Genomic DNA, 27559 nt, shown 5'->3' with positions numbered 1-27559 from the left:
AGACACAAACCTATCACTCAGCCGGCTATTTGATCTCCTTGTGTCTCTGTATTCACACCCGGAAAATGAGAATAATAATACTTGCTGTTTCCATCTCAAGAGGGTTCAATTCAACAAGCATATTAAACTCCTATTATTTACAGGGCCCTGTGCCAGACAGTAGGGATGCCCATCAAAGATGGAAAATGGCACTATTCTTTCTTCCAAAGAACTAATGGTCTAGTGTGATGAATGTTTGAAACATGTCCCCAAATAGCTATAGTGCAAATTAGTATGATGTAAGTATGCAGGAAAGGCCAAACAGAAAGGGATATGACAGGTAAGGTGAGAGGGAATAGTTTTAGCTGAGAGGGCCAGCAAAGGATTGGCTCTTGGAGAAGATAGCACCTAAGCTAGATTTTGAAAGAATGGATGGATTTCAAAAGGAAGCCTTGAAGATCATTAGATTATTTCTAAGGTCTCTATCATTTTAATATTTTGAATGATAAAATAGGATGAGTAATTAAATGCATCTGTAAGTCATCAAAAAAATCATAGAATTTAGGGCAAAAGATTTTCCAGTTGAGTCTACTAGTCTTATTGCCTCATTTTATAAATGAAGAAACTGAGACCCAGAGAAATGAACTATGCATTAAGTAGCAGACCTGGGATCTGAACCTAGCTCCCATGATGCCATATCTATATCTCTATCTATATCTCTATCTATATATCTATATCCATTATCTATCTAACCATCTTTTTTTTCTTTCCAGTACCTCAGGCTACTACGTAAGTAAAGATTTTGGAATTAGTGCTATTAATGACAATGATAACAGATTTAGATTAAATTTCCCAGAGAGGTCTAAAGGACACTTTAATATTGATGGAAAGCTTGGGTCCTTTCTTGGTCAGAGTGAGTATCTCTGATGGTTTAAAGCACTCTCAATATATATTAAAGTGGAATCTGACAAGGTTGTAGGAAATTTACTTGATAGAAACCCTTCTACCACCAGAATTTTTAAAATGTAAAGCCTTCAGCTCTGAGTGATAGATTGATCTTTTGAAACAGTAAAATAAATACAAAGTAGGCAAGGGGATGGGGTGGGGCAGGGTGGGAGAGAGGCTGCTGACAGAGTAAAAAGGATTTGATCTGTCAGTCGGCTCTCCAAGGCTTTGAAAGTTGAATTGTGGGGGCCAAACTGAGAGATTCCGAATTTGATTCTTTGGGCAGGTGGCCTTGGTAAACAAGGCCTCAGTGGGAAAAGCAGAGCCATGACCCTGGGGAATGAAGCCTCCTTGGACCGGCTGGTTTCTCTGAGTAAGATGTGGTTTTGGCTGTCCCGGAAAAACCACTTACACCTGGTTCACTGGAGCAGTGCTAGGCAGGATATGGTTTAAGACTTGGCTCTTTGCAGACCAGGCATACCAGATATTCTCCCCAGAACACAGCCTCCCACCGTGGGGTCTGGGCATGACCCGGGCCCATTTGACTCTCCTGACCACAGCCCCATAATGGAAACAAGTCTTTCTTTGTGAAATGCAGGGTAGGGGAGAGGGAAGGCAGGCAGGGAAGGCACCTGGGCAGAGGGTGATGGGACACAGAGCTTGGAAAACAACCATTGGACTGTTTCAGCACAAAGGTGTGGGACTGAGGCCCAAGAACTTGTTTTTACACATATTTCCTTACACTTGGACCTCATGCTAATTTCTGAATTTCCCCCTGAAAAGAACCCAGAGTCTATTTGTTTACTTTGACTGGACACACACACACACACACACACACACACACACACACACATAATTTTTTAGCATTTGCTCCTAATACAAATCTACACTGACCTCAAATTTAATAGCCTGGGCTTAGGTTCTAAGGTCAGGTCATTTGGGAAAGGGCAGGGAAGGTACTCTTACCTCTGCCACAAAGCAGAAACAAAGAATGGACAAGGTCTCTGGTTGACCACTAAAGGGTAAGAAGCAACAGCAATAGATATAAACATTGATTAAGTATCTACTATGTGCTGAGCACTATACTGAGTGGGTTGGAAGAAATACACAATTTAGGTAAGACAATACCATCCTTGCTGTCATAGAGATCTCAGTCTAGTAGAAGAAATAGAGAGGAAAAGCATATTTAGTGATAATTATAATATTTATTCCCTTATTTTCTCACTCCACATTAATTGAAAAATAACCATATGCAAAAGTTCAGTTGTTTCAGTCATGTCTGATTCTTTGTGAACCCATTTGGGGTTTTCTTGGCAAAGATACTGGAGTGACTTGCCATTTCCTTCTCCAGCTCATTTTACAGATGAGGAAACTGAGTCAGACAGGGTCAAGTGACTTGCCCAGGGTCACATAGCTAGTAAATATCTGAAATCACATTTTAACTCATGAAAAGGAGTCTTCTTGACTTCAGGCCTGGTGCTCTATCCACTGTGCAGCCTAGTTGCTCCATATGCAGAATACTATACTATACTGTACTGTACTATACTATACTATACTATACTATACTATACTATACTATACTATACTATACTATAATTAGATTAGACAGAATGCTTGCCCTCACAGATCCAAAAAAATTTTTGCAGGGGAGAGTTAGAAACAAACACAGTATTATCCATTTATTTACCCACTCATTCAAAATTTATTGAGCTGCTAATGTGGACAGAGCAAAAGATACAAATTTTAACACGTCATCTCAGCCCTCATGTAGTATACCTACACACATATATGCACATGCACACATATACATGTATAAACATACACACACACACACACACACATATACACACACACACATATTTATCACAGTAAAGGGATAATCCTGGCAGCCAGGTGGTACGGTAGATAGAGCACTGGGTTGGTAATTAGGAAGACTCTTCCAGAATTCAAATCCGGCCTCAGACACTAGCTGTGTGACCCTGGGCAAGTCATTTACTTCTATTTGCCTCAATTTCCTCATCTGTAAAATGAGCTGGAGAAAGAAATGGCAAACCACTACAGTATTTGCCAAGAAAATCCCAAATGGGGCCACAAAAAGTCAGACAGGATTGAAATGACTCAACAAAAAACAAACAAAAACAACACTAAGCCACCAACATAAAACTATGATACTAAATATTACACTATAAGCACGTTAGAGAGTTACAAAATGAGGTGGTTCATGAGTCTTGATGCCTTAGGGGCACAATTGTTACCAATAGAACAGGTGCCCTGAGGGATACTTTTTAATATGACTGGGCTTTTTTTGTTTGCTGTTTTTAAATCAATAAAGGTTTTTAATTACAGAAATCCTACTTTCTGTTACACATTGTTAGTTATTTGGTAATAATCCCTCTATGCTATGGTGAAACCTCAAGACCCCCAGTGTTGGGTATTACAAGGAGTTTCCAACCTTCCCTAGATCACATAAATGCTACTACTTAGAATCCTTGAATCATAGAATATCACAGACAAACAGACCTGGGAAAGATCTTAGCTTAAGAAGGTCAAGGTCTCTTCCTACATCCTGGGCCATTGCTATTGTCTTGACTTATATTTTGCTGCTGGACTCCACTGACTGGAGGAGAGAATGAGGCTGATGACTTTGCCCAGCTCTGCCTCACTTAAATCCAGTTCACTTGCCAGTCAAGACATCACCCTCCTGGTGTCATTGGTCCTCTTCGAGAACAAAGGCTGACCAACAATGAAGGCACCACTATCCTCCAAGCCGTCCATGCTTGCTACCTTGATGTCACCACCAATACCTCACTCACACCTCGTATATACAATCTGTCGCCGAGTCTTGTCAGTTCTACCTTCACAACACCTCTTGTCTCCACTGCCCCCTTGTTTCTGCTCACACAACTGCCACCCTGGTGCAAACCCTCATCACATCACACCCGAACTGTTACAACAGCGTTTTGGTGATTGCCCTGCCTTGTACCTCTTCCTTCTAGTCTATTCTCCATACAGCTGCTAAAATGATCTTCCTAATACATAGGTATGACCATGTCACCTCTCCACTCAATAAACCCCTCTGCCTCTCTATTACCTCTAGGATCAAAGGCAAAATCCTCTCTTTGGCATTTAAAGCCTTTCACAACCTGGCCCCTTCCCACCTCCAAAGTCTTTTTATACATAGTCTGCATTCCAGTGACACTGGGCTTCTTACTGCTCCTTGTACATGATACTCCATGTCCTGACTCTGTACCCTTTCACTGACTGTCCCTGCTGCATGGAATGCTCTCTCTCCTCACCTTTACCTCTCAGCTTCCATAATTTCCTTCTAGAGTCATATCAAATCCCACTTTTCACAAAGGGTCTTTCCCAGAACAATTTTCCCAATTTCTCCACTTTCTGCTATGACATATTATCTTCCATTTATGTTGTATTTATCTCATAGGTATATATCTTATTTGTAATGTATATATCTCATATGTTTTCTGTGTCCTCTGCCCCATTGGAAAATGACCTCCTGAGGGCAGGGACTATATTTTTGCATCTTTACATCCCTCACGTTTTAGCATAGTACCTATTACTGATAAGCAATCCATCAGTCTCACAGGGATTAAGTGACTTTCCTGTGTTCATGCAACTAGGATGGACCACAATCAAAATTCAAACCCCCGACTCCTGACTTGGGTTTGTCACTTTCTTCATATGCAACCTTAGTCAGGTTATTAAACCTGCTGGGCTATAATTTCTTTGTCTGTTAAAAGACTGGGCAGGCCTTGATATCTAGGTTCCCTCCTAATGCTATATCAATGATCCTATGATTCAAATTTCAGCACTCTTTCCACTATTTATAAACAATTCTATCCTGTTCCATCATGGCCCCAGATGAAAAGCCATCATGGACAAACTTGGTGCATTGCTCAGGACTGATATAGTTAATGTCTTTCTTTCTTATATGGAAAGTCAAAGCAGGTGATTGGGGCTGTGTTTGGCACCATGCTTAAGACCTCCTTGTGTTCCCGTCTTGGGCTGCTGTTGGGTCTTCACAGGGTTCGCTGGCTGTTGAATTCCATATGCCTTTACCCTTGTTTAGCAGTCCCCATCTAATAGACCTGGGGGAGGGAGGCTTGAGGAAGACCTGGGAACAACGCCTTTCATGGGACATGCAAAAACAATATTTATAAAAACAGCCTTTCCAGGAACACTTGGGAGCCTCTATCACTGAGCGTAAACTTCTCGCTCTCTGCATGTGGTCTTGTCCTGGCAGGAAGCAAATGCAGAATTGACCCCAAGACCAGTACGATGCAATGATTTGGGGGGTTCACCAAAAGGTGAAGGGAAATGAGGCACTTTCTAGTCTCCAGTTAAAAAGTTATTGGTCCACATATTGCCTGAGATCTTGGAGGAGAAGTTGATCCCACCAAACTACCAGGACTGTGGACTTTCCTGTCTGGGAATACTTCAGAAATAAGAGCCTGTGAAGGGAAAACAAGTGATTTTGGGGAGGTATGGAGGTGAGGAGGAGATAGCTGCTAGCAAGAAAACTCTGGTTCTTAGAAGTAATGTGATATTGGATGAGACGTTTTTCTTTTGGCTTCCATTTCTTCATGTGTAAAATGAAAAGGACAGAACAGGGGTGGGAACCTGTGGACTTGAAGCCACATGTGGCCCTCTAGGTCCTCAAGTGTGGCCCTTCGACAGAATCTAAACTTCACAGAACAAATCCCCTTAACAAAAGGTTTTGTTCTGTAAAACTTGGATTCAGTCAAAGGGCCGCACTTGAGGATCTAAAGGGCCACATGTGGCCTCAAGGCTGCAGGTTCCCCACCCCTGGGACAGGCCAAGGTTTCCTCTAGCTCTCATTTTCCAGGTTAAGAGGCTACATGATGCTGGAGGGAAAGTGCTGTAGACCTGAATTTGATTCTGGACTCTGATATTTCTTCACATTAATTGATGAGATTCCTCACCTGAAAATGGGATGATATTTATTACTTACTAATAATTTATCCACTATTTGCTACCTACCGCATTTGACTTGTGAATTTTTTTTTTTTTTAGGGATCTCTGTATTACCTTAGCTGGATAATGAAACATTAGGTGGCAAGGTGGACACAATAATGAGCCAGCAGTCAGGAAAACCTGAGTTCAAATATGACTTCAGACATTTACTAACCTTATGACCATGGGCAAGCTGCTTAACTGCTGTCTGCCCTAGTTTCCTCAACTGTAAAATGGGGATCATCATAGCACCTCTCTCACAGGCTTGTTGTGAGGACCAAATGAGATAATACTTGTGAAGCACTTAGCACAGTGCCTGGCATGTAGGAGGAACTTAGTAAATGCTTATTCCCTAATCTTCCCTTTATGCTTACTTTGGAATCACCAATGTTGACATGTTCTACTCCTCCTCCCGTTCCCATTTCCCCATGGTCAAAAAGAGTTTCAAGGTATAGATTTCCCTTTCCGTCCCAGTGGTTTCTTTTTGACAAGTGTCATTCAGCCAACATGAAAATCTTTGGGTAACTCATTTCCTGTCTTTGGCCTAGTTTCTTCCTCTATCAAATAAAAGGGCTGCATTGGACGACTTTGGAGGTCCCTTCTAGTTCTAAATAGATGTTCCCTGAATCAATGAACCATGCAGACCATGTATGTCCAAAGAAAGCAGATTCATCAAAGTCATGGAAGGCACCTTGAAGATCATTTAATTCCACTTCTCCTTTGGACAGATTTGAAAACTAAGGCCCAGAAAGGGAAAAATAATGCTGCAAGATTGTTCATTTCCTCAAAGCCAGCTGGTGTCTAATTCTAGGTTTCCACACTCCCTATCCACTGGTCTTTGAGAAGACCAAAGTAGCCTTTGGGAATTTTCAGAGTTATTTTAATAATCCCAAGCTTCTACCTGAGACAAATACCCAAAGTTTCAAAAACCATCATTTTAAAAAAAAGTCAATTTTATTTAATTTTCAGCTCCAAATTCTCTACCTTTCTCCCCCTTTGAAAAAATCATGAGGGGGCAGCTAGGTGACATAGTGGATAGAGCACCGGCCCTGAATTCAGAAGGACCTGAGTTCAAATCCGTCCTCAGACACACAACACTTACTACCTGTGTGACTCTGGGCAAGTCACTTAACCCCATTGCCTAGCCAAAAAAACAAAAAAAGAAAAAAAGAAAAAGAAAAAATCATGAAAAAACAAAATCAATTACAAGCATGTACAATCAAACAAAACAAATCATACATTGGTTATAATATATATAACATATGCACACTTGTTATATATGTATGCATGTGTGTATATATATCTATAGTATATATGTATAAATATATTACGTATTGTACATAAACACACACATATACATACATACATATGTATATTATATATGTATATGTGTGTGTGTGCGTGTGTGTGTGTGTGCGCGTGTGTATGCCTCATTTTGCCTTCTGAGTCCATCACTTCTCTGTCTGGAGGTAGGTAGCATGCTTTATCACACATCCTTTTGAAAGCTGTTTGTCTTTACAGTAATGCTTTTATTTTATAAATTTTCTCTTGGTTCTGCTCACTTCACTTTGCATTTCTTCATATAGGTCTTCCAAGGTTTCTCAGAAACCATTCTCTTCATCATTTCTTATAGCAGAAGAGTATTCCATCACATTCACATATCATAACTTGTTCAGCCATTCCCCAATCATTGGAACCACCCCTGTTTCCAATTCTTTGCCATCACAAAGATTTTTTGTATATGTGAGTCCTTTGCCTCTTTCTTTGATCTCTTTGGAAAATAGACCTAGGAGTGGTATCAGTAGGCAAAAAGGTATAACAATTTAATAAATTGCTTTCCGTAATGTCTAGATCCTTTCACAGCTCCACCAACAGTGCATTAATGTATCTATTTTCCCATAGCCCCTCCAGCATTTAACACCAACATTATCCCAGTGATGTTCCACGTAAACTATGGGTTATGGCACACTAAGTCTAGTCTCAGATGAATTGAAATTGAGGGTCACATAAGAGAATTGAAGAGATTCCTGTTGGGTGTGACCAAGCTATAACACCTTACAAAAAAAGGAATTATAAGAAAGATTGTAAAGCATGTCATCAAAGAAATGTGTAATCAAAAAATAAAAGATGGTCTGGCTGGTCATGTGACAAGAGTTATAGATAAACTATGGCAACCCATGGGTTTTCTTGGTATCTTTTTAATGTTAAGAGAATTCAAAGAAGGTCTCCTCATGTTATATGGTTTAAATGAATAGAAGGAATAAACGGAAGGAAAAAAAATTTAGGCACTTACTATATGACAAGCACTGTGCTAAGTCCTGGGGATAACAATACAAAATCAAAGACAGTTCGTGATCTCAAGAAGCTTACATTTGTTTAGGGGGAACAACACATATGGGTCACTGTTAGTGAAGGAGAATATTTTCATTTAGAAAGTTACAGGAACAATGATTTGAACCACAGGAGAACAGAATGGTACACCCTTTCCAGTAGCAATATCAGCATAGATTTGATTTTGGTTTTAGAACTGGAAAGTAGTACTTACAATTGAGTAGGGGTGAAGAGAGGGGTAGAGATTACACCTATGCTAGCTGACAAAAAGATGATTGTGAAGTAAAGTGAAGTATGTCTGGAGCTAACCTAGATATAGGGAGCCATGTGAGGCACTCATCAGTTAGAATAGTAGAACCTCTAGGCTGGGAATTCTGGACCTGAAAGCTTAAAGTCCTCTAGTCCATTTATAGTCTCTGGTCTAGGCAGGTAGGCAACTGGTGAGAAGATTAAAAACTGGAGACTAAAATGAAAACAAGACAAAAGAAATCCATGGATGGGCAAGTATGAACAGGTTGTGACCTTCATCACTGGAGTATATACCCAAATTGTTGAGACCATAAATCTATTAGATGATTTGAATATTGAGCTACATCAAGGATTCTATTCCTTCATCACAAGTGGATATGGTTGAAGTCTCCATCTAGTCATCAGAGGTCAAGGTGGAGGAAGGACTAGAAGGCCTACAGTCATTCTAGAGTCAAGAACCCCAAGCCAGACTCTTTCATGAAGGGATGAAAGGGATGAAGCAACTTGCTAGGCTGGAGTTGGATACACGAAAATCAGGCTTTAGGATATGAGAGGGGTGGGGGATGGGGGGTGGAAGGGATGGAGGCTACCTCCTGTAGAATGTAAACTCTTTATTACCCTTGATGGTGTCTCCTTTTAACCTTAACCCTAGCTCAAAGATGAACACTCCACCCAGCCTGCTGCTTCTCCACATATTACCAACAGTGGGGCTGGCCTTCTGAGCCCCTCTCTCCAGCTGGCTACGTCCTCAGGGTGAGAGGTCACACGTGGGCTACTAGTGTTTGGTGGGAGGCTGGGCTAACTTTCCAGCTCTTACAGCTTGTTGCCAAGATGAAGAACAAACTTTTTAGTTTGACTTTTTTTTTGTTATTACTGTGCTTTAAAAAAAAATCTTGAATCTCTCCAAGGTTTCTTCTGATTGTCCCAGAAAGAAAACATTTTGATTGTGTGGGCTGTGATTAGGAACACATGCAGGAGCCACACCCCACAGGGCTTAGCTTCCTTCCCCTTTCTTCTCTCCTAGCCTCCTTTCTCTTTTCTCCTTGCCTTTCTCTTTCTTCCTATTCCCCCTCTTCCCTCTAATTAGTAACAGAGGAAGAATAACCAAACCAACTTTAAGAGTTTATTTCCCAGACTTGGCTTGGGATCCTGTGGATGTTTAATTACCTGAAGTGGCTCTGCCTTCCCTTAGGGACAATCCATGGTTAGGTTTGGGGGGCCTAGTAGTCAGAGAGCCATATCTAATTTAAATTTCTACCCAATGGGAAAAGAAATTAGTACTAATGGAAGGCTGTGTGGTTAGGAGGCTAATAGAGGAGGAGAGGAATCCAGAAGTCAAGTTTTCTATTTCTACCTCCATCACAAACTTTTTTTTTGGAGATTTGAAGCACATCATTCAGCTGGCTTAAAAAAATGTCCTAAGGTCACTCAGGGACCCATGCTCCTCAATGTCAGGTGAGGTCAGGAGGGACAGTGTTGGAAAAAACTTTTGTGCAGCCTTCTCTTGAAAAACATGCAGAAGCAGAGCCAACATGGCAGAGTGTAAGCAAGGACTCTCCTGAGTTCTCCCCCAAAACCCTTCAAATACCTTTAAATAATGACTCTAAACACATTCTAGAACAGCAGAACCCACAAAAATACAGAGTGAAACAATTTTCCAGCCCAAGAAAACTTGGAAGGTTAGCAGGAAAAGTCTGTTGCACCAGGGTGAGACAGAAGTGCAGTCCTTCACAGGCCATGCCATCACAGACAGGGCCCCAGCAAACCCAGAGCAAGCCCTGGGATGACTGAATTAGTGGCAGCAGTGGTGGTTTCCAGACCTCTCAGCCCACAGATGCCATAGACAACTTAGAAGGTAAACAGGAAAGGTCTGTGACACCTGGGTGAGAGAGGAGCACAGGCTGGGCGCAGTAAACCAGTAGTGGGCCTTGGAAGTGACTAAATCAGCTGTGGCAGTGGCAGCAGCAGTGGCTACTTCCAGAGTTCTCAGCCTACAGATGATAAGGGGGTTGAAAAATTGGTCAGAAGGAGATTGCAGGGTTGTTGTTGTTGTTGTTTTAATTTTTGGGGTTTTTTTTTTGTTTTTTGTTTTTTTTTGGCTAGCACTGAGGCAGGTCTCTCTTGCTTTGCCCATACTCAGATCTGGGTCACCATTCTGTGTGGCAATCCCAGGGAGGGGAGAAACACTAGCATAGCAGAATTTGTACCCACAGTGGAGGAAGGGCTTTCCTCACAGTTCCAGGCCAGAAAAAAATGGTTGTGGTCAATCATAGACCACAGTATAGGCCAGGAGAGTAATAAGCACCTCTCCTTAGATCATACCACCTTGGAAGAACTGAAAACTTACAGGTCCTTAGAAGTATCTCTGAAAGCAGCTGCACAAAACACCTAAATCTTGGAACAGTGTGCTCTCCATCCTGGAGAGCACTTTAACAAAGAGTTAAAAGTCAAGTAATAGGATGGGAAAATGAGTAAACAGGAGGAAAATTTTCTGACCATAGAAAGTTACTATGGTGACAAGGAAGATCAAAACACACACTCAGAAGAAAATAATTAAGTCAAAGCTTCAAGAAAAATATGAATTGGTCTCAGGCCATTGAAGAGCTCAAAAAGGATTTTGAAAATCAAGTAAAAGAGGTTGAAGAAAAATTGGGAAGAGATATAAGAGTGATGCAAGAAAATCATGAAAAATGAATCAACAGCTTAGTAAAGGAGATACAAAAATACTGAAGAAAATCATGGCTTAAAAAACAGATTAGGCAGAAAGGTAAAAGAGATACAAAAAAACCAATATGGAGAAGAATGCCTTGTAAAGCAGAATAGGCCAAATGGAAAAAGAGGCACCAAAATTCACTGAAGAAAAAACTCCTTAAAAAGTAGAATTGATCAAATGGAAAAAGAGATACAAAAGCTCACTGAAGAAAATAATTTCTTAAAAATTGGAACTGAGCAAATGGAAGCTACAGACTTTGAGAAATCAAGAAATAATAAAACAAAACCAAAAAAATGAAAAAAATAGAAGATGATGTGAAATACCTAATTGGGGGGAAAAAAAACAACTAAGCTGGAAAATAGATCCAGGAAAGATAATTTTAGAATGATTGGAGTACCTGAAAGCCATGATTAAAAAAGAGCCTAGACATCATCTTTCAAGAAATTATCATGGAAAGCTGTCCCAATATTCTAGAACCAGAGGGTAAAATAGAAATTGAAATAATCCACCAATCACCTTCTGAAAGAGATCACAAAATGAAAACTCCTAGGAATATTATAATCAACTTCTAGAGCTCCCAGGTCAACAACAAAATATTGCAAGCAACCAGAAAGAAACAATTCAAGTATTGTGGTGCCACAGTTAGGATAACACAAGATTTAGTAACTTCTGTTTTAAAGGATCAGAAGACTTAGAATATGATATTCCAGAGGACAAATGATCAGGGAGTACAACCAAGAATTACATACCCAGCAAAACTGAGTATAATCCTTCAGGAGAAAAAAAAATAGATATTCAATGAAATAGAGGACTTTCAAGCATTCTTGATGAAAAAACCAGACCTGAATACACAATTTGACTTTCAAATACAAGATTCAAGAGAAGCATAAAGAGGTAAACAGGAAACAGACATCATAAGGGACTTAATAAGGTTAAACTGTTTACATTCCTTCGTAAGGAGATGATACTTATAACTCATAAGAACTTTCTCATTATTAGGGCAGTTAGAAGGAGTATATATAGACAGAGGGCACAGGTGTGAGTTAAATATGAAGGGATGATAATAAAAAAAATAAAATTAAGAGGTAAGAGGAATTTACTAGGAGAAAGGGAAAGGGAGAGGTAGAATGGGGTAGATTATTTCACATAAAAGAGACAAGAACAGGCTTTTGTAGTGGAGGGAAGTGGCTCAAAGGAAAAATAACATACATACTCAGTTGGGTATGGAAATCTATCTTAAGGGATAGGAAATAACACAGGAAAGTAGGAGGGGAAGGGAATAACAGAAGGAGAAGAGTGATAGAAGGGACAGCATATTTGGGGAGGAGGTAGTCAGAAGCGAAACACTTTTTTTTCAAAGTGTTAACTTTTTTTTTACATTTCTATTAAACATATTTTCACATTAGTGAAGTTCTAAGTAAAACTTAATACCAATAGGAGGAACCATCAGAAAGAGGAAACAAAACTCAACAGAAGAGAAAAAAAGATAGCAATTCAACTTCCATAGTTCTTTCCTTGGATGTGGATAGCATTTTCCATCCCTAGGCCTCTGGGGATGTCTTAGATCCTTACATTGCTGAAAAAGTTAGGTTTATCAATACTGGTCATCGCACAACGTGGCTGTTATTGTGTACAATATTCTCTTGGTTCTGCTCACTTCACTCAGCATCAGAACATACAAGTCTTTCCAGGTTTTTCTGAAGTCAGCCTGTTCATCATTTCTTATAGCACAATAGTATTCCATTACATTCATATACCACACCTTGCTCAGCCATTCCCCAATTGATGGGCATCCTCTCAGTTTCCAATTCTTTGCCACCACAAAAAGAGCTGCTATGAATATTTTTGTACATGTGGGTCCTTTTCTGATTTGTATGATCTCTTTGGGATATAGCCCTAGAAGTGCTATTTCTGGGTCAAGGGTATGCACATTTTTGTAGCCCTTTCGGCATAGTTCTAAATTGTTCTCCAAAATGGTTGGATCATTTCACAACTCCACCAACAATGCATTAGCGTTCCAATTTTCCCACATCCCCTCCAACATTTGTCATTTTCCTTTTCTGTCCTATTAGCCAATCTGATATGTGTGATGTGGTACCTCAGAGTTGTTTTGATTTGCATTTCTCTAATCAATAAGGATTTAGAGCATTTTTTCATATGACTATAGATGGCTTTAATTTCTTCATCTAAGAACTGTCTGTTCATATCCTTTGACCATTTATCAATTGGGAAATGGCTTGTATTCTTATAAATTTGTCTTAATTCTCTATATATTTTAGAAATGAGGCCTTTATCAGAGAGAATAGTTGTAAAAATTCTTTCCCAATTTTCTACTTTCCTTCTAATCTTAGTTGCATTGGCTTTGTTTGCGCAAAAACTTTTCAATTTAATGTAATCAAAATTATCCATTTTGCTTTTCATAATGTTCTCTATCTCCTGTTTGGTTATGAATTCTGCTCTCCACAGATCTGATAGGTAAACTATTTCTTCTTCTCCCAGTTAGAAGCAAAACACTTTTGAAGAGGGACAGGGCTAAAGGAGAGAGAGAATAGAATAAATGGTAGAAGGGAGAAATAGACTTTATGGAAATACAGTTAACAATAGTAAATGTGAAAAAAAATTGAAGTAAGTTTCTCTGATAAAGGTTGACCTCTCAAACATATAGAGAACTGAGTTAAATTTATAAAAATAAGAGCTATTCCCCAATTGATAAATGACCAAAAGATATGAACAGTTCTCAAATTATATAATCAAAACTATATATAGCCATATGAAAAAATGCTGTAAAGGGCTGTAAAACCATACATACCCTTTGACCTTGCAATACCACTACTAGGTCTGCATCCCAAAAGAGAAAAGAAAAGAGAAAATGACTTATATGTACAAAAATATTTATAGCAGCTCTTTTCTAGTGGCAAAGAATTGGAAATTGAGAGGATGTTCATCAATGGGGAATGGCTGCACAAATTGTAGTATGTGATTATGATGCAATACTACTGTGTTATAAGAAATGATGAGCAGAATGCTCTCCAAAAAACCTAGAAAGACTTACATGAGCTGATGCAAAGTGAAATATGCTTTGTACAAAGTAACAGCAATATTGTAAGATGATCAGCTGTGAATAAGTTGACTATTCTCAGTAATACAACAATCTAAGACAATTCCGAAGGACTTATGATGAAAAATGCTATCTATCCCCAGAGAAAGAACTGATGGTGTCTGAATACAGATTGAAGTATACTTTTTTACTTTCTTTATTTTTCTTGTGGTTTCCTTTTTTCTGGTCAGTTTTCTTTCACAACATGGCTGTCATGGAAATGTTTTGCATAGCTACACATATATAACCCATATCAAGTTGCTTGCCTTCTAAAGGAGGGGGGGAGGAGAGGACTGGGAAGGGAGGAAGGGAGAGAATTTGGAGCTCAACATTTTGGAAGCAAATGTTGAAAATTGCTTTTGCTTGTATCTGGGGAAAAATTAAATACCAAATATATTAAAAGAAAAGCATGCAGCACGTTTGAAGAGAATTCTGGCCCCAACACTGTTACCGTATACTTCACTCTTCATGATCAAAAATGGAAAAGAAGTTCAGAAATCCAAATAATGTGGATATTCTTCCTTCAACCACAACAGTTACCTTGTTCAAGTTATTTCCAACACAGCATTAAGGCCCTTCAATATTTCAAAGTTGGAGACTGTACCATATAGTTGATAGATCCCTTTCTCTTTGGGGCAAGATTTCCTATCATTTTAGAAATTATATTTCAAATATTGTACAAGTTCTGAGTTGTCCCTTGGTGTGGGTAGGCCCTCCACCAATGTCTATAGCAACCCCTTAGTGCCTTAGTAGATAGTATATTTAGAATTTCTTGTGGCAATAAACAAGTGAATGAATAAAATTTCAGTTAAAATTAAAAATATTGATTTGAGAAGAGAAAAATGATGAGAAGCTTCATGCTCATTAACTGGGAAATGGTTAAAACCATTTGTACATGAATGTAATGTAGTACCTCCACCAAAAATGATGACTATAACAAATTCAGAGAAGCATGGGAAGACTTTTGTGAACTGATGCTGTGAAGTTAAGAAAAAAAAAACAATAGCAGTCTAAATTGAAGGACAAAAGCCTTCTCTTTGATTCCTAAGTGCTTTCACTAATCGTAGCTGCTGGGAGGTTCTAACTTTGGCTTACCCCCTTCCCTTTTGGGGAGTGTTAAGAAATAGCCTTGGATAATGTATCTAATCCAGACCAATCACACCTAAAGGAGATTGGGAGGAGAAGGTGAAAGGAAAGAGGGCAGAAAAACCTCAGTAAGGGACACTAGGAAGTATACTGGCTAGACATTGAGGGAGGGTGGGGGTAAATGATTCCAATCATTCATTGAACAGACCCAGGGCATTAACCAAAGTCTTCTTTCCACCCCACTCCCTAATTTTTTTAAAAAATTAATTTTGAACTTAAATACATGAAAACAAAAAAAAGAGGACATTTTCACATACATAGCGCAACATAAAAAGAGGATTCAATATAAAACCATGAATTTCCACTTCACACTTTACTTTGAGGAAAAAAAAACAGCAACTATGTAATGAGTACTGCACATCATTTTCAAAGCTACCCTACTCTTCTGGGCTTCCTTCTAAGTTTTCTTTTGTTCTTTACTATGTACTTTTATTCTTTTTTCTCTCTTCTTTCCCCCACCCTTCCCCTCTTTGAAAACAATCCAGAAAAGAGACCACAGACACCAAAAGAGCATTTTTGCGTTTTGCGCAAGGCTACAAAAGGCATTTTTTTGTTTGTTTTAGGGCAATGAAGTTAAGTTACTTGCCCACGGTTGCACAGCTAGTAAGTGTTATGTGTCTGAGGCTGGATTTGAACTCAGGTCCTCCTGAATTCAGGGCCAGTGCTCTATCCACTGCACCACCTAGCTGCCCCTACAAAAGTTTTCAAAGGCCAGAGGTTCTTTAGAGCCTGGAGATAAGAATCAGTAGTCATGCTATCACTTTAGTTCCAGTGTGATGCATTGGACTCTGTCTCTTCCTAAGCCCCCTGAGAGTCAGTGCCATCTGCTGAAAGAGTTGTAAGCATCAGGGAGAAGTGATACAGAGAGCTCAGAACTAGAGAAGGAGAAAGGACATACAGCACAGCCCTTCCAAAGGCAGTGGAAAGGTAGAATACTCTCAACAGGAGAATTGCAGGTGAAAACAAAAACAAAAAACAAAACAAACTGAGGGGTAGAATTTTAGTGTAAAAGGCAACCCCTGGCCTTCCACCATACTGAGGCTCTATCTAGGCTAGCAGTATAAGTCACAGGGACTGTATTTATCCTTTGGCACAATATTTACCCACCAGGACAAGGATGTCTTCACTCTCTAGGGGATTCAAGGTGAGCATCCTCCATTCTTGTATGTATTGAACTTTTACAATCCTGAGTGCTTATAAAGGGAGGTGCCAAGTAGTAAATTCTAAAGTTTTTCAGTTCTGTTTGGATGAGGCAATGAAGGCAGAAACCTGACAAGTCCTTGTGTACTTGGGTCCTTTGTGCCAGAAGGGAGTGTCTGACACATTCTGAACAGAAAGTTAGGGTTGCACATTTTAGAAAGGTTTTCATCACAACCAAATGTTGAGATGCTAAGATTGTCAAAAAAAAAGTTCATTATTCTGAGCTGTCATTTCTAAAACATTCCTGTTAGTCTGTTGTTGTTCAGTTATTTTCAGTCCTGTCCAACACTTTGTGACCCCATTTGGGCTTTTCTTGGCCAAGATACTGGAGTGGTTTGCCACTGGAACCATTGGAGTGATTTCTTTCTCCAGCTTATTTTATGGATGAGGAAACTGAGACAAACAGGGTGAAGCAACTTGCCCAGCGTCGCACAGCTAGTGTTTGAGGCTAGATTTGAACTCAGGAAAATGAGTCTTCCTGACTTCAGGTCTCGCACTGAGCCACCTAGCTGCCCTGCTAGCCTGGGGTCTGCTTTATTGCTTCATTGCTATAGTGTCTAGATTTATAAACTTGCTTATTTTTAAACAAAATATCTGTGTTTCAATACAATTGGTTTCCTTTGTAAGTCTATATATTTTATTCTATAAAGGCTATATACTTTATTCATTTGAGAACATTCCTCTGAGAAGGGGTCTGTAGACTTCACCAGATAGCCAAAGGGATCCACAACACCTACAGACAAAGATATCAAGAAGCCCTGTTGTAGATATACCAGGAGGCTGGCAAAACAAGAATCTTGTGATCCTGGGACCCAGCCTTTCCTCAGGCAGTGATAGAGCTCATTATTCAAGTTCACAGAAATCTTTCAGGCATGTTTATCAAGACAGGTCCTGGACTGCTCAGCTCCAGAAGAACACAGTATTAAGACTACTGTGTATACCTCTTCATACTCCTCACCTTTTCCATTCTTAAACTCCAGGGAATTCAAGCAAGGTATTAATACTGGAGACCCTAGAATTCCAGAGGGACATCAGGGGAAAGAAATAATCTTGTTTCCTGTCAGGATATTGTATGCCCCTATTAAACAACAAGAAGTCAAGAGAGGAAAGCTCACTTAGAGTATAAAACCTACCTCTAAAAGAAGGGAAAGAACAAGGCTTGTTCCAATCATCATGCCTTGTTCAGTAATAAAAATGTATTTTTTTTCTGAGAACAATTTAGTGCGGCCAATAAAAGCCCAGCTAATTTCTAAATCAGCATGGAGCCAAGTCAGCCACCCAGTAGCTCTATCCTAGGGCAATATTATTGAAGTGCACGCAATCTATACTAAAGAGATCAGGCTCTCTTGGTCCTGCCAAGGAGATGTGTTAGTGGAGCCCAAAATATGACAGAAAAAAATTTATGTGCAACTTTTACACATAATATCTCATTATGACTCTTCCCAATCTTTCAATTTTAAAAATAAACGGCCTTTGTAATGATTTTACCAGGAGGACATTGGAAGTAAGATTAAAAAGGAACGAGGAAAGTGGTTTGGCTTCTCTGATTTCTTTCTTTTCTCTTCATCTCATTTTTATAAGTCTTCTTCCCACCCTACCCTCTTTCTTTCTTTTTTGTTTTTTGTTGTGAAGATATTTCAATTTAGGGAAAAATGGATTTTTGTTTGGTCATAGTTTTCAAATAACAGAATGGCTGAATTAATGTGATATCTGTCAATGGCAAAGGCACTTTGACTACTTGATAAACAATGAACGTTTCTACTTATGAAGTTGACCCAGTTCACCCCAAAGTCCATAAGTGGCTTATATGGCCAGTCAGAAATTACTTTCTGTCTTAGCTCCACTGTTGCCGGTTTTCCTCTACCTCTCATAGAAAACAACGTAAAAAAGAAAAAGAAAGAATGAAAAATAAAGAAAAGGGGAAAAAAAGAAAAAAGGAAAAGAAAACACATGGTGGCTAAGGGTTATACCAACAAAATCTCATCTCTGGCCTAAAGGAAGCAAAACAAAGCAAAATAAAATACAAAAATAATAACCCCAAATAGAATAGCTTCAGCCCTTTACCCAAATGAATGAGACTTAGTAGACCTATACACAAAATTTTATTTTATTTCATAGATTTAGAAGTAGAAAGCATTTTAGAGATCACTTACTCCAATCATCTCATTACACAAAGGAGGAAACTGAGGCCCAGAGAGGCAAACTGCTTTACTCTAAGTCTCAGAGGTACTAAGTGGCAGAAACATGACTCTAACTGAGGTCTGCTAATTCCAAATCTAGCTCTCTTTCTATGCTGCCTCCTTATCTTATATGTTAAGCAGACCCTGACTTTTGATTATCTTCTCAGGATGGAACCTGGGGCATCAACTCCTAGCTTTGTTTTCTGTGTTGAGCTAAAGAAGGTGAATATAATAATTCTCTTTTCTGGTTTAATAAAGCACTCTCCTCCTGCCAACCCAATGAGACACATAGTATGAAATTAGATATCCCCATTGTACAGAGAAAAAAAACTGAGCTTCAGTGACATTACATAAGATTTTTTCCCATGGTTTCATAGCCAGCAAATGTCAGGCTGGGCATTTGAATCTAGATTTCTCCTGCTGGTCCAGTGCTCTTTTTAATAGACCACACTAGCTTTCTGCAGTTAAAGGAATTGGAGAAGAGAAAGAAGTTCTTTGTCAGACATATGTATATTTCCCTGAAGCTTTGGGAAGGAGCCTTCCCAATGTTTGTTGAGTTCAGTTTGCTTATATTCAGTGGCAATCAATCCATCAACCAACTAATTAACAAGCATATCTTAAGTGCCTCCTATTTGCCAGGCACTGTGCCAAGCACTGAGAATACAAATACAGAGCATGAAATGACCCTTTCTACCACTGAACTCATGTATACTATTAATCCAGATGGAGCAGTACCCAGTTTGCCGACTTCCTATAATTTTCAGTTTCTTTCTTCTATATTCATTTTCTCTTCATGGGCCTTGTGAAGCTTTCATTGATTATGGGTTGAACTATTATTGTCTCTCAAGAATGACCACGTAGAATAGGGTTGCCTGAGCCACAAGCTTCTGCACCTTCTACTAGCTGAGGGGATGTTTGATAATATCTGGCAGTGGACAGACCATTAGGCTTAAAGTCAGAAAGATGTGAGTTCAAATTTAGCCTTAGATACCTGATAGTTGTGTGATCATGGACAAATCCCATAACTTATTTCAGCCTCAACATCTTTATCTGTAAAATAAATGGAGTGAATTCAATGACCCCTAAGGTCCCTTCCAGATCTAATTCTTTGATCTTATGATTTTCAAATTGCAAAGAAAAGCTATGTCTTTTGTGAGCAGATGGTAAGAAGTTAAGAACTAGGAAGCAATAGGTTAAGAAGGCAAATTCCTTAGCCCACTGCTTTTTTTTTTCTCTTAGTAAGAAGGCATGTGGGATACCTCTCCTTAGTCAAGGGACCCAGGAAACAACTAAAAAAAAATGACTGAAATTTGTGTAAGAGATTGTTCAAATCTAGCCCACCTGTGTCCTACCCTTATCCCACCTCCTATACACACCTTGGATAATAACCTGTACTCCATCTTTCCAACTCCAGTGAATGCTAGATGAAAGATAATATCCCTTCAGTGAATTTGACTGTAATTCCCTGAAACCTGGCACCATATAACTGTAGTGCTATAGAGACAAGGAACTTTATAGGATAGAACACATATGGGTTAGTTCATCATTCTTGCCCATAGTGAAAGGGAAGGATAGAATAAAATGCCTCCACAAGAACTGTAAACCCAAGTATATGGAGGTAATAGTTGGAAACTTCAGAAGTGCCTATAATTTCCTAAAACTACCATCAGACTAAGTGCGAGCAATGCATTTCTCCACAACTTGATACCATTATGTCTGGAACAAAGAAAATGGTGGTCCCATTGCATTCTGCATTCTGCCCTGCCAAGGCCACATCTGGAGTATACTTTTCAGTTCTAAGGACTCTTACAAACTGGACAGTCCTTAGAGAAGGATAACCAGAAGACCCATGCTATGGAAGAATCAATTGAACTAATTAAAGATGCTTACCCTGGAAAGAAAAAAAAAACTTAAGAAGGACATGATGGTTATCTTCAAGAACTCAAAAGGTCATCATATGGTAGAGGAATTAGGCTTGTTCTGCCCCAGAGAAAGAACTATAAATCATGGTTGCTGACATTACATAAAAGTAAATTTTAGCTCCATGTAAAGAATAAATTCCTCACAATGAAACTTGCCAAAAGTGGAATAGATTGACATTAGAGAAAGTGAAAGTCCTCAAGTATGTTTGAGGAAGATTTCTGCTCAGGTAGAGTTGAATCTAGATAAGAATTCTCTGAGTTCCCTTCCATGGGTCTATGAATTGGGAATTCATTTGGGTTAATAAGAATGTTGGATGACATATCTCTGATAAGTTTAAATCCATTAATTGTTAACACTGATAATCAGAGTAATACTCAGCTGAGACAGGGGAGAATGGAGTACACATAGAAGATGGGAGCAGTTTTTTTAAATATATTAAATATTAATTAATTAAAATTAATAAAATATTAGTATTATGTATATGTACATATATACAATATATCATTTTCCCAATTACTTGTTAAAACAATTTTTAACATTTTTTAAAAGTTTCATGTCCCAAGTTCTATCCTTCTTTTCTTCCCTCCCTCCCTGTCTCCCCTTCCACCTCCCTGAGATGGTATGCAGATATAGGTTATACATGTGTAATCATGTAAAACATTTCCATATTAGTCATTTGGTACAAGAAGACTCAAATAAAAGAAAGAGAATAAAAGAAAGTGAAAAAATAGCATGTTTCAGTCTATAGTTAAACGATATCAGTTCTTTCTCTGGAGGCAGATGATATGCTTCATCATTAGTCCTTTGGGATTGCCTTGGATCCTTTTATTGCTGAGAATAGCTAAGTCATTCACAGCTCATCGAACAATACTGCTGTTACTGTATAAAATGTTCTCCTGGTTCTGTTCATTTCACTATACATCAGTTCGTGTAAGTGTTTCCAGGTTTTTCTGAAATCATCCTGCTTGTCATTTCTTATAGTATGATAATATTCCACTACAATCACATACCACAGCTTATTTAGCGATTCCCTAATTGATGGGCATCTCTTAAGTTTCCAATTATTAGCCACCACACAAAAAGCTGCTATAAATATTTTTGTACAAATAGGTCTCTTTCAGATGGGAGCAATTTTATATTGGTTTGGGAAAAGCATCTTGAGATGAACAGATGGCAACATGCAGGCATAAGGGAACAAGGGGAGAGAAAAAAAGTAGTCAATGAATGAATAAGTTTTTATTAAGTGACTAATGTACTAGGTACTATGTTCATAAGTACAAAGAATGAAACAATCACTGCTCTCAAAAGACTTACATTCTTTTTAATTTTTATTTATTTTATTCTTAATTTAGGGAATAATACAAGTGTAACATAGTATATTAAACAGTATAATAAACATAGTAACATAGTATAATAAAAAAGATGACTGCACATGAAACTGCAAATTCTATTATGTACCACTTGCTATTTCTTTAGACTTACATTCTAATGGGAGAAATAATAAGAACATATAAAATATATAAATATAGAGTTAATAAATTCAAATATGCAGAGTCCCTAAGTACAATGAAATCTGGAAAGGAAGATGCTAGTGGTTGAGGGAATCAGGAAAATTTCATGCCGAAGTTTTATCTTAAAGGAAAAGAGGCAATCTGTGACACACAGATAAGGAGGAAAGATATTCTAGAATAAGGAGTCACCAATGCAAAAGCATGGAGGTGGAAAACTGGAGTATCACACGTAAGTAACAGAGAGAAGACCAGTTTGGCTGGATAGCAGAGCGTAGAGAAGGAATAAGGTGTAGAAAGATAGGTTGGGACCAAGTTGTATAGGTCTTTAAAAGCTAAATAGAAGACTTTAAATTTTATCCTAGAGGCAATAGGAAGGCATCAGTGCTGGTTGAGTAGGGGAGTCACATTATTAGATCAGTTTTTAAGAAAAATTACATAAGTAGTAGTGTGAAGAATGATGAATAGAGGTAAGAGGCTTAAGGGAGGGAGATCAATTAGGAGGACAAAGAAGTTTTTACATAAGAAGTGTTGATACTTTGCAACTTTGTGTACAGCCCCAGTAGTTGTGACATGCCACTGGAAATAATGGAAGCATAATGACTAGTAGAGGGAGCACCAAACTGAGTCAGAAGATCTGCGTTTGACTCTAAAATGGGATGCATCATGACGTACAGTGACCATGCCTGTTCTCAGAACTCTGAGATAAGTCGCATATGCAAGAGGATTGCAATTTGGTTTCTCCTCTTTTTCCTGGGGACGCTTCACATTTCTTTGGTCTTTGGCCTAATATGTTCTTTTAGCAAAACAGACCCAACCCAGGCATCAATGTGAACTGATTCCTGAGGACTTCTCCTGAGCTATAACTGAGATATCAGTGTCTTTCCTCTTATTTATGGTTACCTAATGAGTTAGTGAGCTGCCATATCAAAACATAACAGCAACTTTTCAGCTACTTCCAAAGCTTCGTAAGATTCCCTGTAGACTGCTGGCTTGACATTTCCACACCTCCGAGTATCTTGTCATTTGCATTTATGGAGATTTCTCTGTGTCCTTTCCCTAGGTTTTTTATGAAAATATTACATGAGACAAATTATTACATGATTAGAATTATTACCTTATTAAAAGTGGAGTCCACAAGAAATAGGCTATTGGTTCAATCTCCAATCCTACGAGGCCTCTTAACATCCCATGTTTCTTCCTCCATCCTTAAAGGAGATGGTGAGACATATTCACTTAAAGATTCTGTTTGAAGAGAGACCTGCATATGATTTGTTGTTGGGGAGAAGTAGGACAAAAGTGACCAAGCCCTTCTTCTATGACCTTTCAGTCCATTGTGATCTGCAGAGCAGGAGAGTATGATGGAGAGGGTTTAAAAGTAGTTTGCTCATCACAGAGTCACTCAGTTGCTTATCCATTTGAGGAAGTAGAGCCTTGGCAACTTGCTATAGTTTTGGGGGTGTGATCAAGAACCAAAAACTTAATCAAATTTCTCACCATAAATAATGTGAAAGTGAAATTGAGAAAAATTGAGAAGAAATTTTAGCAGAGAGTCAAAGAAGATATGTAATATCATCCTAGACATGTTATCTTATATGTAGCCTAGTTAAGGGTAAATGGTTTCTAGCTAGTGTCTGGAAGAGCTGTCCCCTTCCCAAGAGGGGCAAAGCTTACTAAGCTCAGGACACATAGTAGATAGTGGACAGGGTAACCTATGACCCTGAAAATAGCACTTGAGCTAAAGACTATAGCTGAGGCCCAATATAAGGTTGATAGAGCTGTCAGACAGAGCTGGGACTCTCCCTTGTAGGAGGCTGACTTACTAACCATAGCATTCCCCAGCAGATGGCGGACAGTATATTTGTTGCCCTAAAACATAGTTGAATACCAGAGCAGAGAGCAGCACTTAGGGAAGAACAGCAGACAGCAATGCCTCATGGGGAACGGGCCCAGAAAACAACAACAACAACGGCAATGGGATGATGACATTGCCAGATACACTAGCAGCTTAGCAACATGGAAAGTGTAGATGCTGTTCCTTCATGTTTATTTCCTAGTCAAATATGTTCCCAAGAGTGTGGCCATTTACCTGGGCACCCTAGTCATGAATATTCCCCCAATGCCTATGCTGCACATGTGGTTCTTATACATGGTTGTATCTTTTCTGGACATACATATTCTCTGAAAGCATACCCATTGACGTGAGTGTTCTGGCTGTGTGTATTCCCCTTTTATGCTTTGTGTTTAACCTCTCACAAAAATTCTCTCCCTTCTCAAGTTTTTTTCTCCTAATCTGGACTTCATTTTCATCCTTTGGAAAATGAGAGTGTTGGAATGGATGATCTCAAAGGTTTCTTCCAGTTCTGTGTCCCACAAGAGAGCATGAGGACATGGATATGATGAGTAGGCATGTGAGGAGAAAGGTAAGAGGAAGAGAAGATAGGAATAAAACACTCAGGAAAGGTATTTTTTCTTCACACAAGAGATTTAGGGGTACATGTCCAAATGCATAAAAAGCTAGATAAGAAGAGGGATGAATTTGGACTGCAAGATAGGTCCTCCTTCTCGATTTCCCACCGGATATATGTTTATGGCATATAGTAGGTGCTTAATACTTTGTATTGACTGATGATGTTCATTGTCAGAAACATACATCAGTATTTGGTCTTCAAACTAGCCATGGTCAACAATTTGTGGTCAATAACTCCCAATATCTACCTCACCCCAAAATAACAAATAACAGGAATTTAATTTGAAACAGTCTCAAAATGGAGGATTTAACCAGTTCTTCATTTTCCCAAACTGTAAACAAGAGTGTTTTCCCCCTTTTTCTTTCTTCTCTTCTTTAAATGATAAACTTGGGCCTAGAACATCACACTGCGCACATTCTGCAGAAAGAGCTCATTTTCTTCTGATGTCTAATACCAAGCAGTATCGGTAAACCCCAAATTTTGTTTCCCTTTTCAGGCAGCCTGTCATTTTTGTTGAACAAGAAACTGATTGAGTCTTGATCAAAAGAACGAACTAAGCTGGGGCAGAATTTTCTTGGAAAAGGAGTGACTCCAGCTGAGTGCCGGGAAATGAGAGGTTGAGTGATCATGTCTACAGCTTCTGGATTTAAATGATAGTCATCCTCTATTGCTTCACTGCTTGGCTCAGGTGGAGTCATTCCTGACTTGCTTTACTATTTGCATAGCCCATGCTCCAAGTAATTTGATTCCTTGAAGGGACAAGACAGTGAGATATAGTGAGGCGAGCCTTAGGTTTAAAATAAGAGAATTGGGTTTGAATCCCAGCTCTCTTACATGCTACTTGTGGAATTTTACTCTTCATTCAATCTTTCTGAGACTCAGTTTCCTCACCTGTAAAATGAGGACATTAGACTAGTAATCTCTCAAGTCCCAGAATCTAAGCATTAGAAGGGATCTCAGAAGCCCTACAGTTCTTCATGTCCCCAAACAAGAATTCTCTTCCCAACATCCCTAAAACTGATTGTTCAGTATTCCTTTCCATCTCTAAATTCTATAGTCCTATAAATCATCTTTGCACTGGTTACTAAGAAACAGTGATGAGTATTTAGTTACCCTAAATCATTGTGACCAGCTTATTCTGAAACTGGAAGGAGAGGACCACAAGATGGGTGAGAAAGGGAAAATACCTTGAGTTTTTATTTTGCATTTTGTTTTACGGGATTCTTTCCTCATTATACCCCTGTAAGGAAGGTAGTGCAAGTATTATTATGCCCATTTTGTAGATGAGTAAACCTAGCCCCAAAGAAGTGCAGTTATTTTCCCACAAAGCCAAAAGGTATTAGAAGGAGGACTTGAACTCAAGCCTTGTAATTTCATGTCCAGCAGTTTTCTCCAAACTTCTCTTTTTCTCTTGGATCAGGGAGTCCCAATATCTCGACTCTAGAGATTTGGAAGTAGGTAAAGGAGCACTAAATTTGTGTTCCATGAAGAATAGCTATGAATTCAAGCTGTTGAAATGATAGTTCACAAGTAACCCCCAAATACTTAGTATATGTTGAGTGTTGCTGTTGAATACAAAAATTCATGAAGCAATTGAACACCTTCTGGTGTATCCATAGGGTGAACTCAGCCATGGCTGCTCTTCCTGTGACCCCCCTCCATCAGGGATGAAATTGTCTGAACCTACAGTTTTTGGTCACTTTCTTCTAAATTCAGTGGTTCTGGAAGAAGGCCTAATCAAGCCTTTATTCTTCTAGCCAAAACAATTTTCCACTGGGAGTCAGGCACTGACCTTGAAGAATTTCCAAAGGTTCTAACCTCACCTAAAGTTAGAAAAGCCACTATGCACATATGGCCCAGAAAGTTTCCAGCCTTGAGAAAGTTCCCCTATCCTCTAGTTAGTGCGGGGCTTGCAGGACCTTCTTTGTGTCTTGGGTATCTTTGGCAGTCCCATAAAGCCAAGGAGCCCCCCCCTCAGAATAATATTTTTTAAACATTCATAGTTGCAGGAAATACTAAATTTCATTTAGAGGTCAGTGAAAAAAAATGTGTGTGTGTGTTGTTCATATACATATGTATATATGTATGTATATATATATATATATGTCTGTACATTTATGTATATATTATATGCATATAAGTGCATTGTACACATGCATGTGTATATTATATAAGTAATATATATGCATGTGTATGCATGTGAATCTTAATTTTCATTTACCACTAAATGAAATTTAGTATTTCTTTCAATATATATGTATTTGTATGTATACATAAGTATATATGTTGCATACACACACACACACACACACACACACACACACATACATATTGATTCCCATGTAAGTTCACAGATCCCCTGAAATCTGCCCACAGGTCTTTGCTCATTTAAGAACTTCTGCCCTAGTGGATGAAGGGAAAGAGGAGAAGGCCAAAGTTACTTCTATTTTAGGCTTATAGATTTAGAGCTGGAAGGTATTCTCTCTTTTTTTTTTAAGGCAATTGGAGTTAAGTGACTTGTCCAGGATCACACAGCTCATAAGTGTCAAATGTTTGGTCTGAAGTCGCATTTGAACTCAGGTCCTCCTAACTCCAAAGCCTGAGCTCTATCCATTGTGCTATTGAGCTGCCCCAACTGGAAGGTATTCTCAAGCTCCTCTAGTACGACCCATCTATCTGTTTTACAGATGAATAAAATGGCAGCACAGGAAGGCCAAGGGACTTTCCCAAAGTCAACCATGAACTAAGTTGAAAAAGGTAGAATTTGAACCTAGGTCTTCTTGTCCCAAATTCAGCATTCTTTCCACTGTACCCTGCTGATTTTC

General features: G+C 38.9%; 1 long non-coding RNA gene across 1 annotated transcript in view; it reads right to left on the bottom strand.

Moving 5' to 3' along the window:
- The window catches only part of LOC110211309 (uncharacterized), a 75276-nt gene extending 51747 nt beyond the window's left edge, over positions 1-23529 (bottom strand). The window contains exon 1 of the long non-coding RNA XR_002325347.1: positions 23381-23529. This is a non-coding gene — a long non-coding RNA (uncharacterized LOC110211309). The remainder of the gene's footprint in view (positions 1-23380) is intronic.
- Between the last annotated feature and the right edge of the window lie 4030 nt (positions 23530-27559).

The sequence above is a fragment of the Phascolarctos cinereus genome, unplaced genomic scaffold (assembly GCF_003287225.1).
Source record: "Phascolarctos cinereus isolate Bilbo 61053 unplaced genomic scaffold, phaCin_HiC Scaffold_2;HRSCAF=192, whole genome shotgun sequence".
NCBI classification, from domain to species: Eukaryota; Metazoa; Chordata; class Mammalia; order Diprotodontia; family Phascolarctidae; genus Phascolarctos; species Phascolarctos cinereus.
This window is presented reverse-complemented; position numbering and strand designations above follow the sequence as displayed.